The sequence below is a fragment of the Theropithecus gelada genome, chromosome 8 (genome assembly GCF_003255815.1).
Source record: "Theropithecus gelada isolate Dixy chromosome 8, Tgel_1.0, whole genome shotgun sequence".
Lineage (NCBI taxonomy): Eukaryota > Metazoa > Chordata > Mammalia > Primates > Cercopithecidae > Theropithecus > Theropithecus gelada.
The window spans coordinates 134,782,186-134,796,753 of NC_037676.1; positions in this window are offsets into that span (position 1 = coordinate 134,782,186).

The following is a 14,568-nucleotide window of genomic DNA, read 5'->3' on the forward strand; positions in this document are numbered from 1 at the left end:
TGTGAATATCAAAAAGACGATAAAATTCAGTTGTTTCATAGGAGGCCTGTGATTCCATAAAGTTTTGGTGTTTGAAGACCTAGGTTTCCATTTCAGCCTTAACACTTTCTAAGTGGCCTTGGGGAAGTGATGTCAGTTCTCTTGTACTTGGTTTCCTTCTCTGGAAATGGAGAAGGAACTAAATATAAATAACATTTACCTCTTATGCCCGTGGTGAGTTTCACAGCTGACTGTAGAGACCCAAAGCACTGAGGGTCTGTATCTCAATCTGTCTCTATCTCAATCTCTGTCTCTGTCTCAGTCTACTGAGGTTATTGCTGCATCCCAGCTAGTTCCTTGGGCTGTATTCTCATTGCTGCCTAACCAATTATTAATCTCACTGAACTTCATTTTCTATTATGATGATTATCCTTGTATTATGTATTATCTGCATCATAATGACTTTCTCAGAAGATTTTTGAAAGATGAGATAATTTAATCCATGTATGACATTGCATTATTTAGAATTGTCTCGACTTTTCTTTTGATGCTCCAAATTGATCAGGAAAAAACAGTGAAAAAAATATCTTTTCTTCCTCAGAGGAAGAACAGATAAGTCTCTTTGATCCTGAGTTAAGGCTCCTTTTTAAACAGGTTTTAATTTTAAAACTTTCTGAGACCTTCCTAAACAGGCTTTATGAATGCAAGTCCCAGCCACAGTTTACAAACCTCCAGTCTGCAGGGACCAGGCAGGAACTTAAGTCACCACACTTATGTAAGGTGCTATGCGCAGAACCTACCACAAGAGGGAGAAATTCATAAATGGTAACGGTGAGTATGATTGCCATGATGATGAAAAAGAGGAAGAGGAAGAACAAAAAGAATTAAGAGAAAGAGGAAGATGCTCTTAGGCCCTAATTCTGGAGAATCAGAATCTCTCAGACTGTTCCCCTTCATCTAGACCCCTGTTCTAGGCCAGGATCCCTGTGCTATGATTTTGGACTTCTCATCCCGGTCTCAAACTTTATGGGCGATACCCCAAGTGGTTCTCAACCTATACTGGAAATCCTCATTCCATAAAGTGTTTTGCTATGAATAATTGTGGCAAAAATAAAAATAAAACAATAAATTAAAACAATCCATTAAAATATCATTATCATTTATTGTCTGCATGTGCAAACTACAGCTGTCATCTTTTTCCTCAAGTTCTTTGAGTAAATAAATTCTCAGGATAAATATTCCATCATTTTCTATTCTCCCAAAACATAGTTTTGAAAACCCAAAGGGCTACATGTGCCCTATTTAAGAAACATGTACCACCACCAACTGTTAGTAACCAGCACTCATTAAACACACCAGATATTTGACATGAAAGATCAAAAATCTCCATGAAAACCTCCACGCTTTTGGTATATTATGTCAGAAAACCAAGCATCAATGTGAGTTCATTTCCACATGTAACTTTTGGATGGCCAGCCATATTTCCCCTCACTTTTAGAAAAGGGGTAAATGGACCCAACAGGGGATTTGTATGTAAAAGTTGTTCTTGTGTGTGTACCCAGTGCCTCCATGCCCAGAATGTGGCGTGTTTTTTTTTTTTTTTTCATTTGTGCGTTCGTTTTTGCATCTCTTAGCACAACCTGATGTGGTCTGAAAATTAGGAGGATGATTACTCTGCAGCAAATATGCACTCCCCTGCATCCATGGGAGGTTTACGCTTCCCACTGACGTGGCTGGTTCCCATAACTGGCTCTTGCTGGTAGAATATATGGACAGAAGCGAAAATGTGCCACCTCCAAGCACAGGCGTTCAGAGGCATCACATGCTCGTGCTGCTTCTCTGGGAGGCCTGACCTCCACTAAGAGAAGAACATGCCCCAGGGAACTGCTGCCCCCTCCAGCCTGGACCCGAGAATGAGACAGGGGGAGCAGAGCTACCTCACTGTCCCACAGACCTGTGAGCAGAATCAGTGCCTATGGTGGAAAGCTATTGACATTTTCACCGTTTTTTTTTTTTTTTTTTTTTTTTTTTTTTTTGTATAAGGAAAAATCAGAAATTGGCAAAAGAGATTATTTGGAGTTCCGTCAGGGGAGGGCCAAGATCCCTCTGCGAATCATTGATTCTACAGGAATCTGCACCTTTGACTGTCTTCCTATGGAATCCATTTATAACTCTGTGAGGATAAAAGTTAACTTACAGAAAACTGATAGCAATGCCAATGAGTTTTGTCCAGTCAAGATGCAACTGATTCGTGCCATGCAGAAAAGATAACTCCAAATGTTATATGTTATAGCCTTTTGAATGTTAATCTGTTTTGTATCTTTTAGCAAATTTATTTCAGCATTTCCAGTTGTCTACGTATCTCTCTGTTCTACAAAAATCTCCTTTGAATTGGTCTTAGCATACTACTGATTTGCTCATTACTTGATGAGTTGGATAAAAATCTTTAACATGTATTCATTTCACATACACATGAGAGGTATGTTTTTAACTTATAAAATAAATGTTAGCAACTGTTATGAAGCAGAGGCTAACATATGCGGGTTCTAGCCTGGTCTCAGTCATCATTGACTGAGCAACTAAGAGAAGCTTTCAATGTCTTTATCTGTAAAGTGAGGTTTTGGGACAGAGAGTTTCTTTGTTCAGTTTTAAAGGTCTTGTGGAGTAGGGAGAGTATTATGAACCCATTCTACAGATGGAAATGCCGAGAGTTAGAGAGGTTTAAGATTTTCTTAAAGCCACAGAATACCTCTGCCTGCCACATTAGTTCAACATCGCTGGACTGCACAGCAAATGGGCCTCGGGCTGCACAGATGAAAACCTTTCAAGAGCTCATGCTCAGGTTCTTGCTTAAAGAAAAGAACAGTGTGTGGAGTCTCACAGACCGAACTTACAACTTGGCGTCACTAATTAGTAACTGTTTAACCTTGGGCAAATTGCTGAATATCTCCAAACCTCAGTTTTATGATACATACTATGGGGCTAAAAACTTGTACTTTATAATGTGGCAGTAAAATGACAAAAGAAACGTATAGTGGCCAATACAGTACCTGGCTCAGAGCGGGAGTGCTATAAACGCCAGCTTGCCTTCCATCTCTTTCAGCAGTGTCAGAAGAATTCCTGCTTCAGAGTTAACCCAGCACAAAGTTCAAGGCTCTGCTACTTTCTAGCTGTGACTATGAGCAGGTTCGAAGGCGCCTGTGCCTTGTTCTATCCTATGTAAAACGGAGATAGTACCGGTCTGAAAATATCCACAAGGCAATATCCAGGACTGCTGAACGCAGGGGCCACAATGGAGGAGCTAAATCCATTGTTTTTAAATCATTAATTAATGATTTTTTAAAAGTCAGGCAGAGTTAAGGTCAGAGAGAGGAACAACAAGGATCTTTGTTTGAAATTTTGAACAGAAACTGCCTTAAAACCCAGACTAACGTCAACAGCCTATAGAGTTGGGGAGCCCAATCTCAGCTGAAGGAAGCAGAGTTACATGATAAAAGAGTTCCTGCTTAATCAAAAATTGTGTGAACCCTAATTTCTGAAAATGTTGATGAGGGGTATTATGTATTTATATGCAATTCTGAAAGACTTATATCCATCTTAATGGCTGGAAATGTCCTTCAAATTTTCCATCCGCCCTGGAATAGGTCTAATGTGATAACAAACAGGAAATTGACTGGGCTGAGGGACATGCAGTTCTGTTTTGTACCATAAAATATATGAGGCTGCTGACATTGCATATTAATTAGCTGATCCTTTCCTTTCCAAATTAAGAGCTCAGTTTTGTATTACTTGCACGGATGTAAAACTTGGCTCTGTGGTTTTGGATGCATGGAGATCTCATTCACTAAATATTTTTGGAGCACTTAGTAGTTTCTAGGATCTTCCAGGCTTGGCAAGGAATGAGGTAAGACATAACTTAAACCATGGAAAATCTCTTACCATCTAGGAAGATGATGGGGGAAGGATAAGACAAGAGTAAAAGTGATAGCAGTAAATCATTCCAGAAACATCTAGGCCTTTCCAAAGCATCCAGTATGTTTTATCTTGTATTCATTGGGAATCTTGTGAGCTTCATGTTTTTCTCTCTGTTTTGGCCAGAAGGCTAAGGGCTGATTTTCCCTACTTTCATATATATATATATATATATGTTTTAAAACTCTTATTATTCATTCATTTAATAAATAGTTATTGCACAACTACTATATGCCAGGCCCTCTACTAGATGCTGGAAATACAGCAATAAACAAAACAGGCAAACATTATTGCACTTAGAAAGCTTATAATCACGGCTGAGCTCAGCAGCCAATACCTGTAATCCTAGCACTTTGGGAGGCCAAGAGGGAAAGAGCACCTGAGCGCAGGAGTTTGAGGCTGCACTGAACTGTGACTGCGCTGCTGCACACTACCCTGGGTGACAGAGACACCCCCAAAAACAGATAGAGGGAGGGAGAAAAGAAAGCTTATATTTAAGTAAGGAAGATCAACCATAAACACAACATGGAAGTAAATATAGGGTTAAGATTTTACTTGGGCCGGGCACAGTGGTTTGCACCTGTAATCTCAGCACTTTGGGAGGCCAAGGCAGGTGGATCACCTGAGGTCAGGAGTTCGAGACCAGCCTGGCCAACATGGCGAAACCGTGTCTCAACTAAAAATACAAAAATTAGCCAGGCGTGGTGATGCATGCCTGTAATCCCAGCTACTCAGGAGGCTGAGGCAGGAGAAGCACTTGAACCCGGGAGGCGGAGGTTGCAGTGAGCAGCTGAGATTGCACCAGTTCACTCCACCCTGGGTGACAGAGTGAGACTCTGGAAAAAAAAAAAAAAAAAGATTTTACTTGATGTTCCAGTTATAGCCATGTAACCAACCTCCCCAATCTTACTCGTGCAAAGAAAAACATCCTTCTCTGGGTTAGCAATTCTGAGAGGGCACCGGGGAATGATCTGCTGTTTGATGTTTGGGCCTTAGCTGGGAAGACTGCCAGTGACTCCAATGGATGGGGCTGGATCAGGAGGGGCAGGAGGATCCACTTCCAACACGACACAGCTTCACTGGGAATGGTTGGATACTGGGCTCAGCTGGGACTGCGAGCCAGAAAGCCTACATGATGTAGCCTCTCCAGTACGGTCATGTAAAGATAGTGGGACTTCTTATGTAGAGGCCAAGTGTCCAGTGATTTAGGCAGAGGCTGTACAGCCTTTGAGGAACTAGCCTCAAAAGTCACCTCGTGTCACTTACAATGCATGCCATTGGTCGAAGGAGTCAAAGCTCACTGAGATTCAGGAAGATGGAAAACAGACTCAATGGAAAAGTTTCAAATTATCTGTGAGTTGATTTTATAACTGGCAAGTGCCTTTAGGGTGAATTCCCATGATCATGGAGAAGGGCTTCATATTTAGAGTCAATCACACCAGGAGTTGAAGAGCGGGTCAGGCATGTGCTTTTATTTAGCAAGCATCATTGTGTGCTGATGGTGGGCCTATCACTGCGCCAGGTGCTGGGGCTTCCACAGTGAGGTAGACACAGTTTCTCTCCCCTTGGATCAGGAAAGGGAAGTGGCTAAACACCCAATCATAAATGTGCTGTATGAGAAATATGGTGGCAGGGAACACACAGGGGACGATGGAACCACATGGAAGGAAATATTAGTTGAGTGAATTTGGGAAAATTATTTAGCATCTGTGATTAGCGTCTTTACTTGTATAACAAGGCTAGTAAGACCTGCCTTATAAGGTTGGTTTAGGGATGAGAAGAGACAAGTAATCTAAAGCGGCTCCCGGTCAATCGCTTCTCATCGTCCTGTTGAGGTCTGTGCAAGCCACTTCTCACTGCCTCAGCTTTTCCTCATTTGCTTGTTTGTTTGTTTGTTTACTTGCTTATTATCTGAACTCACCAAACTAGAATATAAAATATACATAGTCTGTTATTCAGGTTACTGTAGAGAAAATAAACTCATCTCTGTCTAGAAAGCCCTTCCCTTCAGATATTGTGTGGCCAACTCTTTCACCCTTTACAAAAAAGCACTAAATACGTTGCCTAGTCCTTCTACTTAAAATTGCGTCCTAGAACCCTTTCTATAATCGCTGCCTTCCCATTCTGTTCTGTTTTTCTTTTTCAAATAGCACTTAAAACCTCTAACATACTCTACATAAGCTTTAGACTTATTTGTTTATCCTCTCGCCCTGCTGAATATAAATTGCATTAGGGCAGGGATCTTAGTTTTTACTGATGCATCACAAGTGCCTGTAACCATACCCTTCTCACAATGGAACAAATGAATCCACTGGGAAGGAGTAGGACATTGAGTCAAAAGGGTGGGCAGGAGTCCTTTGTAAGCCAGGATAAACTGTTTGGTTTTTTTTTCCAAAATCAGATAAACAATGTAGACTTTTATGAGAAGATATGACATGAACTAAATGATGTTTTTATATTATTCTGGCTGCTGTATAGAGAATGGAATAGAAGAAGTCAAGATTGGACAGGAGATGAGTTAGGAGAGAGGGTGGTGGCTTGGACCAAGGTTGTGGTCCTGGAGACAAAGAGAAATGAGCGGCTTTCAGATGCGTTTTTACATGGAAGGAAGAACTGAACAGACACGCTGATGGGCTGAACAAGAGGGTGAGTAAGAGAAGGAAAGCGAGGCTAACTCATAGGTTTTTGGTTTGAGTAACCTGCCATGATATGTCATTTACTGATATGAGTCAAGACTAAGGAAGAAGCAGAAAGTCTGCGTGTGTGTGTGTGTTGCTGTGTGTGCACGTAGTGTGGTGTGTGTGTGTGCAGTGATGTGTATGTGTATTGTGTGTGTTGTGTGTATTGTGTTATGTGTGTGTAGTGTGGTTGTGTGTGTGTGTTTTTTGAGTGCAGTATTGGATGTGTGTGCAGTGAGGTGTGTATATGTGTGTATGTGTGTAGTGTGGGATATGTGTGTGCAGTGGTGTGTATGTGTAGTGTGTGTGTGTTTTGCCTATTGTTTTTTGTATGTGTGGTGTGGTTTTGTGGGTGTTTTTTGTGTGTGTGTGCAGTATTGGGTGTGTGTGCACTGAGATGTGTGTGTATGTGTGTAGTGTGGGATGTGTGTGTGCAGTGGTGTGTATGTGTAGTGTGTGTGTTGTGTGTTTTTGTGTGTGTGTGGGGTTTGGTTGTGTGTTTTGTGTGTGTGCAGTGAGGTGTGTGTGTAGTGTGTATGTGTATAGTGTGGGATGTGTGTGTGTAGTTGTGTGTGTGCGTAGTGTGTGTGTGGTGTGTGTGTAGTGTGGGGTGTGGTGCAGTGGTGTGTGTGTAGTGTGGGAGTGTGTTTACAGTGAAGTGTGTGTGTAGTGTGTGTGTAGTGTGGGATGTGTGTGCAGTTTGTGTGTTTGTGGTATAGTTGTGTGTGTGACCTGTGTGTAGTGTGGGATGTGTATGTGCAGTGTGTGTGGGGGTATGGTAGTATGGGTGTGGTGTGTGTGTGCAGTGGTATATTATGTGAGTTGTGTGTGTGTGTAGTATGGGGTGTGTGTGCAGTAGTGTGTGTATGTGTAGTATCACATGTCAATGAATGTAGTGCGCTGGGTATGTATGTATGATACTGGCCGCTGGGGGTGGGGCAGTTAAGATTTTTTCTTGACTTTGTTCATCATGAGATGAGTATTAAACTGATGAAGTATTCTGCATCTAGAATCCAGCCTAAGGAGATAGTCAGAGGTGCTCACCAAGATTCAAAGAGGTTCTTCATTGCCTTACCATATTTGTAAGCCAAAATCTGGAAGCTAGCACAGGGTCCAGGCTTATGAGAATGGCGCAGTCGATCCCAGATCTTCCATATGACAGGGAGCTGGCCATCTTCGAAGTGCTGCTTACTAAGATGATAATGATACTGGAAAATTCTCTTTAAATAAACAAATGGCTGGGTAAGTGCTTACTGCATAGTATATTCATGTTAGTAGAGAAATATCTACAAAATACACTCATGGTAAACTCTATAAATCATGAAAATGTAAAACTGCAAGAAATCTCAAGGCCATCGTTTCAAAATGCATGCTATAGTTAAGCAAAATAAAAAATCAGGGAAGACTGAAAGGCTGGAATGGTCCTTGCTTAAGCTGTGACATTTGATCCTATTCGTGGGAAAAGAGCTGAACTGAGAAGGACCCATGTCCTAGCCCCTGGTTTTGTTGCTGTTGCTTTGCTGGGTGACCTTGGGGACACCATTGAACGTCTCTTGGCTCGGCTTTTGCACGGTTAAATGAGACAGTTGGTAATTCTTTGTTTTTCAGAGTTTCCATGGTCTGGATGCCACTGGCTTTTCCTTACAGCAGGGAGTTTTTCGACTGCCAAGAGTGGTGGAGTTCATCTCTCCCAGCCCACTCATAATTCGGCTTGTGTGCAGAAGGTAGAAGACCTTCCTGAGGGCACACAACGCTTCTGTAAACAGCAGTGTATAGACTTCAGCAGAAGCAGCAGAAGCAAACAGAGGAAGTGAAAATGACCACTCGAAAAAACACTGATGACAGAAAAAACAAAATCGATTAGCCTTTATCTTTAAAAAAAATCAACTATGACTTCAATTGATTTCAAATAAAACTATTTCTATCTTTACGAGATACGTTAGATCATTGAAAGTCATGCTTACAGAAAATATTAGTGTCTCTGAAGAAAACGCTAGGCTTCTGCAAAAGTTTTGCCTCTCACTTCTAGTCATGTCCCCACTGCTAGTCCATTCTCTGAAAAGTGTGCCCAAAGCAATTTTCTTTTCTTTTTTCTTTCTTTTTCTTTTCTTTTCTTTTTTTTTTTTTTTTTGAGATGGAGTCTTGCTCTGTTGCCCAGGCTGGAGGGCAGTGGTTCAATCTTGGCTCACTGCAACCTCCGACTCCCAGGTTCAAGCAGTTCTCTGCCTCAGCCTCCCGAGTAGCTGGGATTACAGGCATCTGCCACCATGCCCAGCTAATTTTTGTATTTTTAGTAGAGACAGGGTTTCACCATCTTGGCCAGGCTGGTCTTGAACGCCTAACCTTGTGATCCACCCGCCTCAGCCTCCCAACGTGCTGGGATTACAGGCATGAGCCACCATGCCCATACCCAAAGCAATTTTCTAAAAATGAAATGTCATTCTGTCACACACACACACACACACACTCACACACACCCCGCCACCTGAAACATCTGCAATGGAAATGGTTCAACAGGTACCACTTTCTATGAGAGAAAGACTAGGTCCCCTGACATGACTCCACCCACCTCCTCCAGTTTCCCTTGCTATTCCCCTCCCTCCCCTCCTGGCCCAAGCCTGTTTGCTCTTAAATATGCCCAGCTGTTTCTAAACCTTCTGGTCTTTGCTGATGCTCTCCTTTTGTCCTTGATCAGCTCTCCTCACCTGGCTCACCAGGAAAACACCTACTCATCTTTCCGGACTCAGCTGAGCATCCTCTCCTCCGTGAAGACCTTTTCTGACCTTTGCTGCTTTTGTCCTTTGTAACTGATTATATGGGGCTCCACACAGGCTGCTATCTTACCCAATGGAACATTTCTTTGCATTTATTTCTTTACTTGCTTAGCCCCTGCCCCTTATAGGCTAAAAACTCCCTGAAAACAAGAAATATGTGATTTCATCTTGGTATCCCCAGTACCTAGGATGACACTGCCATTCATTTATTCGATAAAAATTCCTTAAGTGGCTGCTAAGTTCCCTGCATTGCAGCAGGCAGCGTAGATAGCAGAGACTGCACTGTGTGTCCAGTTCCCTTTATTCCATGGTGGTAGATTTTTAAATCTGGGTACATGGACACCCAACTAAAGGTTGCATTTGGCACCCCTCTTGCAATTTTGTGGTCGTACGAACAAGTTCAAGCTAATGGGATGTGAGTGTAAGTGATGTGTGCATCTTCTAGGTCTTGATCTTAAGGGGGAAGGGAGCCCTTCCTTTTCTTTACCCGTTTTCTGAGTATGCCTGTGACAGTGGGAGTGGGAGCAGCCCTTTTGGATCATGAGAGAGAGGCTACAAGTTGAGAGTGGCAGAACAAATTAAAAGTAGACTAACTTTCCTTCATCATCAAGCCTTCACACCATCCCTGAACTGTGTCTAAACTTACATGAGAAAGAAGAATTAATGGACAGTTGATTCAAACCAATGCATTTGGGGCCTGTTTCTTAAAGCAGCCTACCCTGTACCTGGCTCATATAAATGGTGTCTCAAGCAGACACGATCTTTTTACTGGTGGAGCTTGTTTAGCATATACACTGAACACATGGCTAATGAAATGAATGAGTAAACAGTTCAAGGTCTAACCAGAACCAGCTAGAAAAAATACATGAGTCATTTGTCACAACAGGCAGATAGCATCGTATCCTATGAGGTTGAAATTATTTGGAGCCTGTGCTTCAGACAGTGGGTTTAGGCATTGCAGCTTCACAACTCTATCTGCCTCGCCCTCTGCGCACAGAGCCACTGTGGCCCTTTAATTCTCCCTCCACGCGTTGTCCTTATTCTGTTTCCTCCTAGCCTCTCCCAAAGCTGTAGCTCTAATTTGGATCCTCGTTACCTATTACCTAACCCGTGGCACTAGTTAGTGAGCTGGCCTCTCCACCCTCCTGTCCTCCCCCAGGCTGTTGCCATGGCAATCTCCCCCTGGCACACTGCTGATCAAAACCTTCCAGGGCTCCCCACTGCCTTCAGGTAACAGCCCAACCTCCTTAAATTATCTCCAGGCATTGGCCCACCCCCTTCCCTGCCTTAACTCCCACACACTGTCCTCACCTACATGGTTTCCCGTCCCACAACACACTTGCCATTCCCTTTCTAGATCCTTATTTTCAAGCTGATCCCTTTCCCTGGAATAACTTCTTTGTCCAGTTTCACTCCCACCTCTGCGTGTTAAAATCCTACCCTTCTTTCGAACTCCAACAAAATGCCGCTTCTTTATGAGGCTTTTTTATGTTTTAGAGTCAAAAGGAATCTATCTTCTCTGTGGACATTCCTAGACTTCTTCATTCCCAATATAACATTTATCGTACTAGGATTAGGATTAAGGGCAGGGTGAGTAGAGTGGAAGATAATATCAGTACTGTTATTAACAATAACCACAAGAATAGTAATAATTAACAAGGTCTAATCATTCACTGAGTGCTTGCTACATGTCAGGTCCTATCCTAAGAACTATTTTTTTTTTTTTGGATAGAGTCTCTCTCTCACCAGACGAGTGCAGTGACACGATCTCGGCTCACCGCAACCTCTGCCTCCCGGGTTCAAGTGATTCTCCTGCCTCAGCCTCCCGAGTAGCTGGAACTACAGGCACGCACCACCACATTCAGCTAATTTTTGTATTTTTAGTAGAGACAAGGTTTCACCATGTTGGCCAGGATGGTCTTGATCTCTTGACCTTGTGATCTGCCCCCCTTGGCCTCCCAAAGTGCTGGTGCCCAGAGCTTTAACTGCATTAAAGCATCCACAGACCCTGACAATCCTGTAGGTAGCTCCATTTTAGAGCTAAGGAGGTCATAGGCACAGAGAGGTTAAGCAACCTACCCAGGGTCACACTTTTGGGATTTTGAATCTTGACCTGACAATTTACTAAACACATTAACTTAGGTGAATGATTTCACCTCCTTGAGTCCCTAGTGTCTTCATCTCTGAATGGTTTTTTTGAGACAATGATATGATATGCTGTATGGGAAGTCTCTAAGCCAGGTACTCAGTTCATGCTATCTCCTCATCTGCAGGGCTGTGTCTTATAGCATGACTTCTCGTTTCTCTCTAGGTGACAGGTGTCTACAAAATGTTTGTTTATGCTGAAAATTATGTTTTGTGTTGGATACCAAAGTTCTAGTCATAGTCTGCCCAATATCTCCCAGTACAAATAAGGTAGCATAGTGGTTACAGCACGGAGTGCTGAGTGTCCACTAACCATTTCTGTTTTACTACTATGTTAGTAACAACAATAATACATTTTAACTCAAAAGAGTGATTCACAAGCTTCTCTTGCTGCTAGGTATGACCAGAACCGCAGTTCTGGCCAATGGTATGTAGGCAGAGCTAAAGGGGGCAAGAGCCTCTCCTTTCCCTTCTTTCCGTCTTGCCACCTGGGACGAGGGATGTGAAGGTGAATCTTCAGGGACCATGCAGAGGGGGCAACACGCTACAGATGGCAGCTGAGCGAGAAGGTTAAAGGAGCCTGGTTCCTGACAGCTGACATCAAGATGGACACATGAGAAACGAGTAACTTTTGATTTGTTTAAGCCACTGTATTTGAACCTTGGTTACAGCCACCAAACTGATACTCCAGCTAGAACTGTTGTGAGAGCCTAGGTGAACATAATTGCCTGCTTGCTGGCTGAGTGAAGTTGGGAAAGGCACATAAGATCCCAGTGCTTCAATTCCCTCTTTTTTTTTTTTTTTTGACGGAGTTTTGCTCTTGTCACCCAGTGTGGAGTGCAATGGTGCAATCTCAGCTCACTTTAACTTCCACCTCCCGGGTTCAAGCGATTCTCCTGCCTCAGCCTCTGGAGTAGCTGGAATTATGGCGCCCACCACCATGCCCAGCTAATTTTCATATTTTTAGTAGAGACGGGGTTTCACCATGTTGGTCAGGCTGGTCTTGAACTCCCGACCTCAGGTGATCTACACACCTTGGCCTCCCAAAGTGCTTGGATTACAGGCGTGAACCATGGCAACGGGCCAATCCCCTCATCTTTAAGATGAGATAGCATGACACCTATGTGGCAGAATTGATGCGAAGATAAGTGAGATAATGCAGGTAAATTGCTTAGCACAATGTTTGGCACACATTAAGAGCTCAATAAATGTTAGTGATTATTGCTATTACAATTAAGCTAAAATTGCAGCTTTCCAGAGACCTGCTCCCTTTTCTAGCTAGGGTGCTGATTCTACTCCTGGAATAGCTGGTGCAATTATCTCATCCTCTCATGTTTATAGAATTCATGGCACAAATATGCTTCTCTTCAGTCCCTCCTACCAATGTCGTCCTTGCTCTCCCTCCCTTGGCCTTGTGCGGAAACCTGGAATGGTTTATCTCAGTAGCAGAAGGAAAGCAGAAAGCGAAGTCACACCACTGTCACCATGACACATTTCTGAAATGGCTGGTGGATCTGCAGGATGTATGCTTTGCTCAACAGAGGAGCCAGGGGAGAAAACACATTTTTACTGAGCACCTCCCACAGCCTGGAACTCTCATGGGCACTATGCATCTCACATAATCCTCACTTCTCCCCTCTTTGTGGTCATTGGCACAGTTGCACAGACACTAAACTGAAGCTGAAAGATATGAAATAATTGGCCCAAGGTCACATAGCTGGACAATGAGGGGATGCCCATCCTCAGATGGTAAGCTTGTCTGAATGAAGTTAGAGATCTCCTAACATTCCAAGGGTCATAATTAAGCTTCTAGGGTGAAATCAAGGAATGTTAAGAGATATCTCGAATCTCTTCCAAAGATCCAGATGGCAAGGAATGTTAAGAGATCTCTGACTTCAATCAGATCAGCTTTCCATGTGAGGCTGACAGAATACCAGTGTACACAATTGATTTATTTGAGCTTTGGGGAAAGTCTCCTTATGAAAAATATGTCTTTCCTTTGCTACCTGCATTTTAGCAATGAAGCTCCAGGAGATTCCACTGCCACTGGGACTCCCAATTCAAAGCGCCACAGGGAGACAGGGACCCATAGAATCATCCAGTTTTCTCGCAAAGCTGCTGCCTTTCTAAGCGGCACGCAGTCTATGCTCCCCAGGCTATATTTTGCTCTTGAGTTATATTTGAGTTTAAGTAAGAGTCTCCAAATTTTAGATATGGATATTTTCTTAAATAAATAAAAAAGAGTGTTCCTACAAATTATGCATCTGTACTTGGGGCCTAGGAAGATGGTCCTAGCGCCTCCATGGTTTGCAAGTCCAGGGGAGGGTCTTAGGCCTGCAGCAGGTGACAATAGGAGGATGCTGGGGCTCAAAGAGTTCACGAAGAAAAGCAAGCCACTGTCCTCATGGCCCTTCATTCCACCTTAGCAGCTTAATTATGATTTGTTTCCATATACTGGATTCTTCTTAATACTACATCTCGGACAAAAACAGGGCTTCTGCTAGTAGAACTAAGAAGCAAAAAAGTGTCAAAACCATTGGCATATCAGAAAAATTCCTGATTGATAGAGGATTTCAAAAATCCTTGGACCTAAGTCCTGCTCTCACGTTGTGAGTTCTTGTGCAAATTTCCTTACCTCTCAGAGCCTCCATTTCCCCAACTGCAAAATGGGAAAACCAAGTATCAATTTGAAGGATTGTTCTGAATATTGAGATAAGAGTTGGTGGTGGTTGTTATTTCACTTTCAGAAATCTGTGAGCTGACCGAAGTTCTCACCCTCTTTCATGGCAGGATGCACTTTGAAGGAAGACAACCACAACAACTCATAGATTACACAGTAAAGATGCATTTAAGCCAGCATCTCTCAGAATATTTCCCTAATAAAAAAAAGTACTTGGTCATAATGTAGACTTCTGAGTTCCATTCAGAATGATTAAGTCAAAACTTCAGAATGAATATTCCAGCTAATTCTTATGCATGTTAAAATATTAAAATTTTTAACATAGGTGATAATAGCTAAA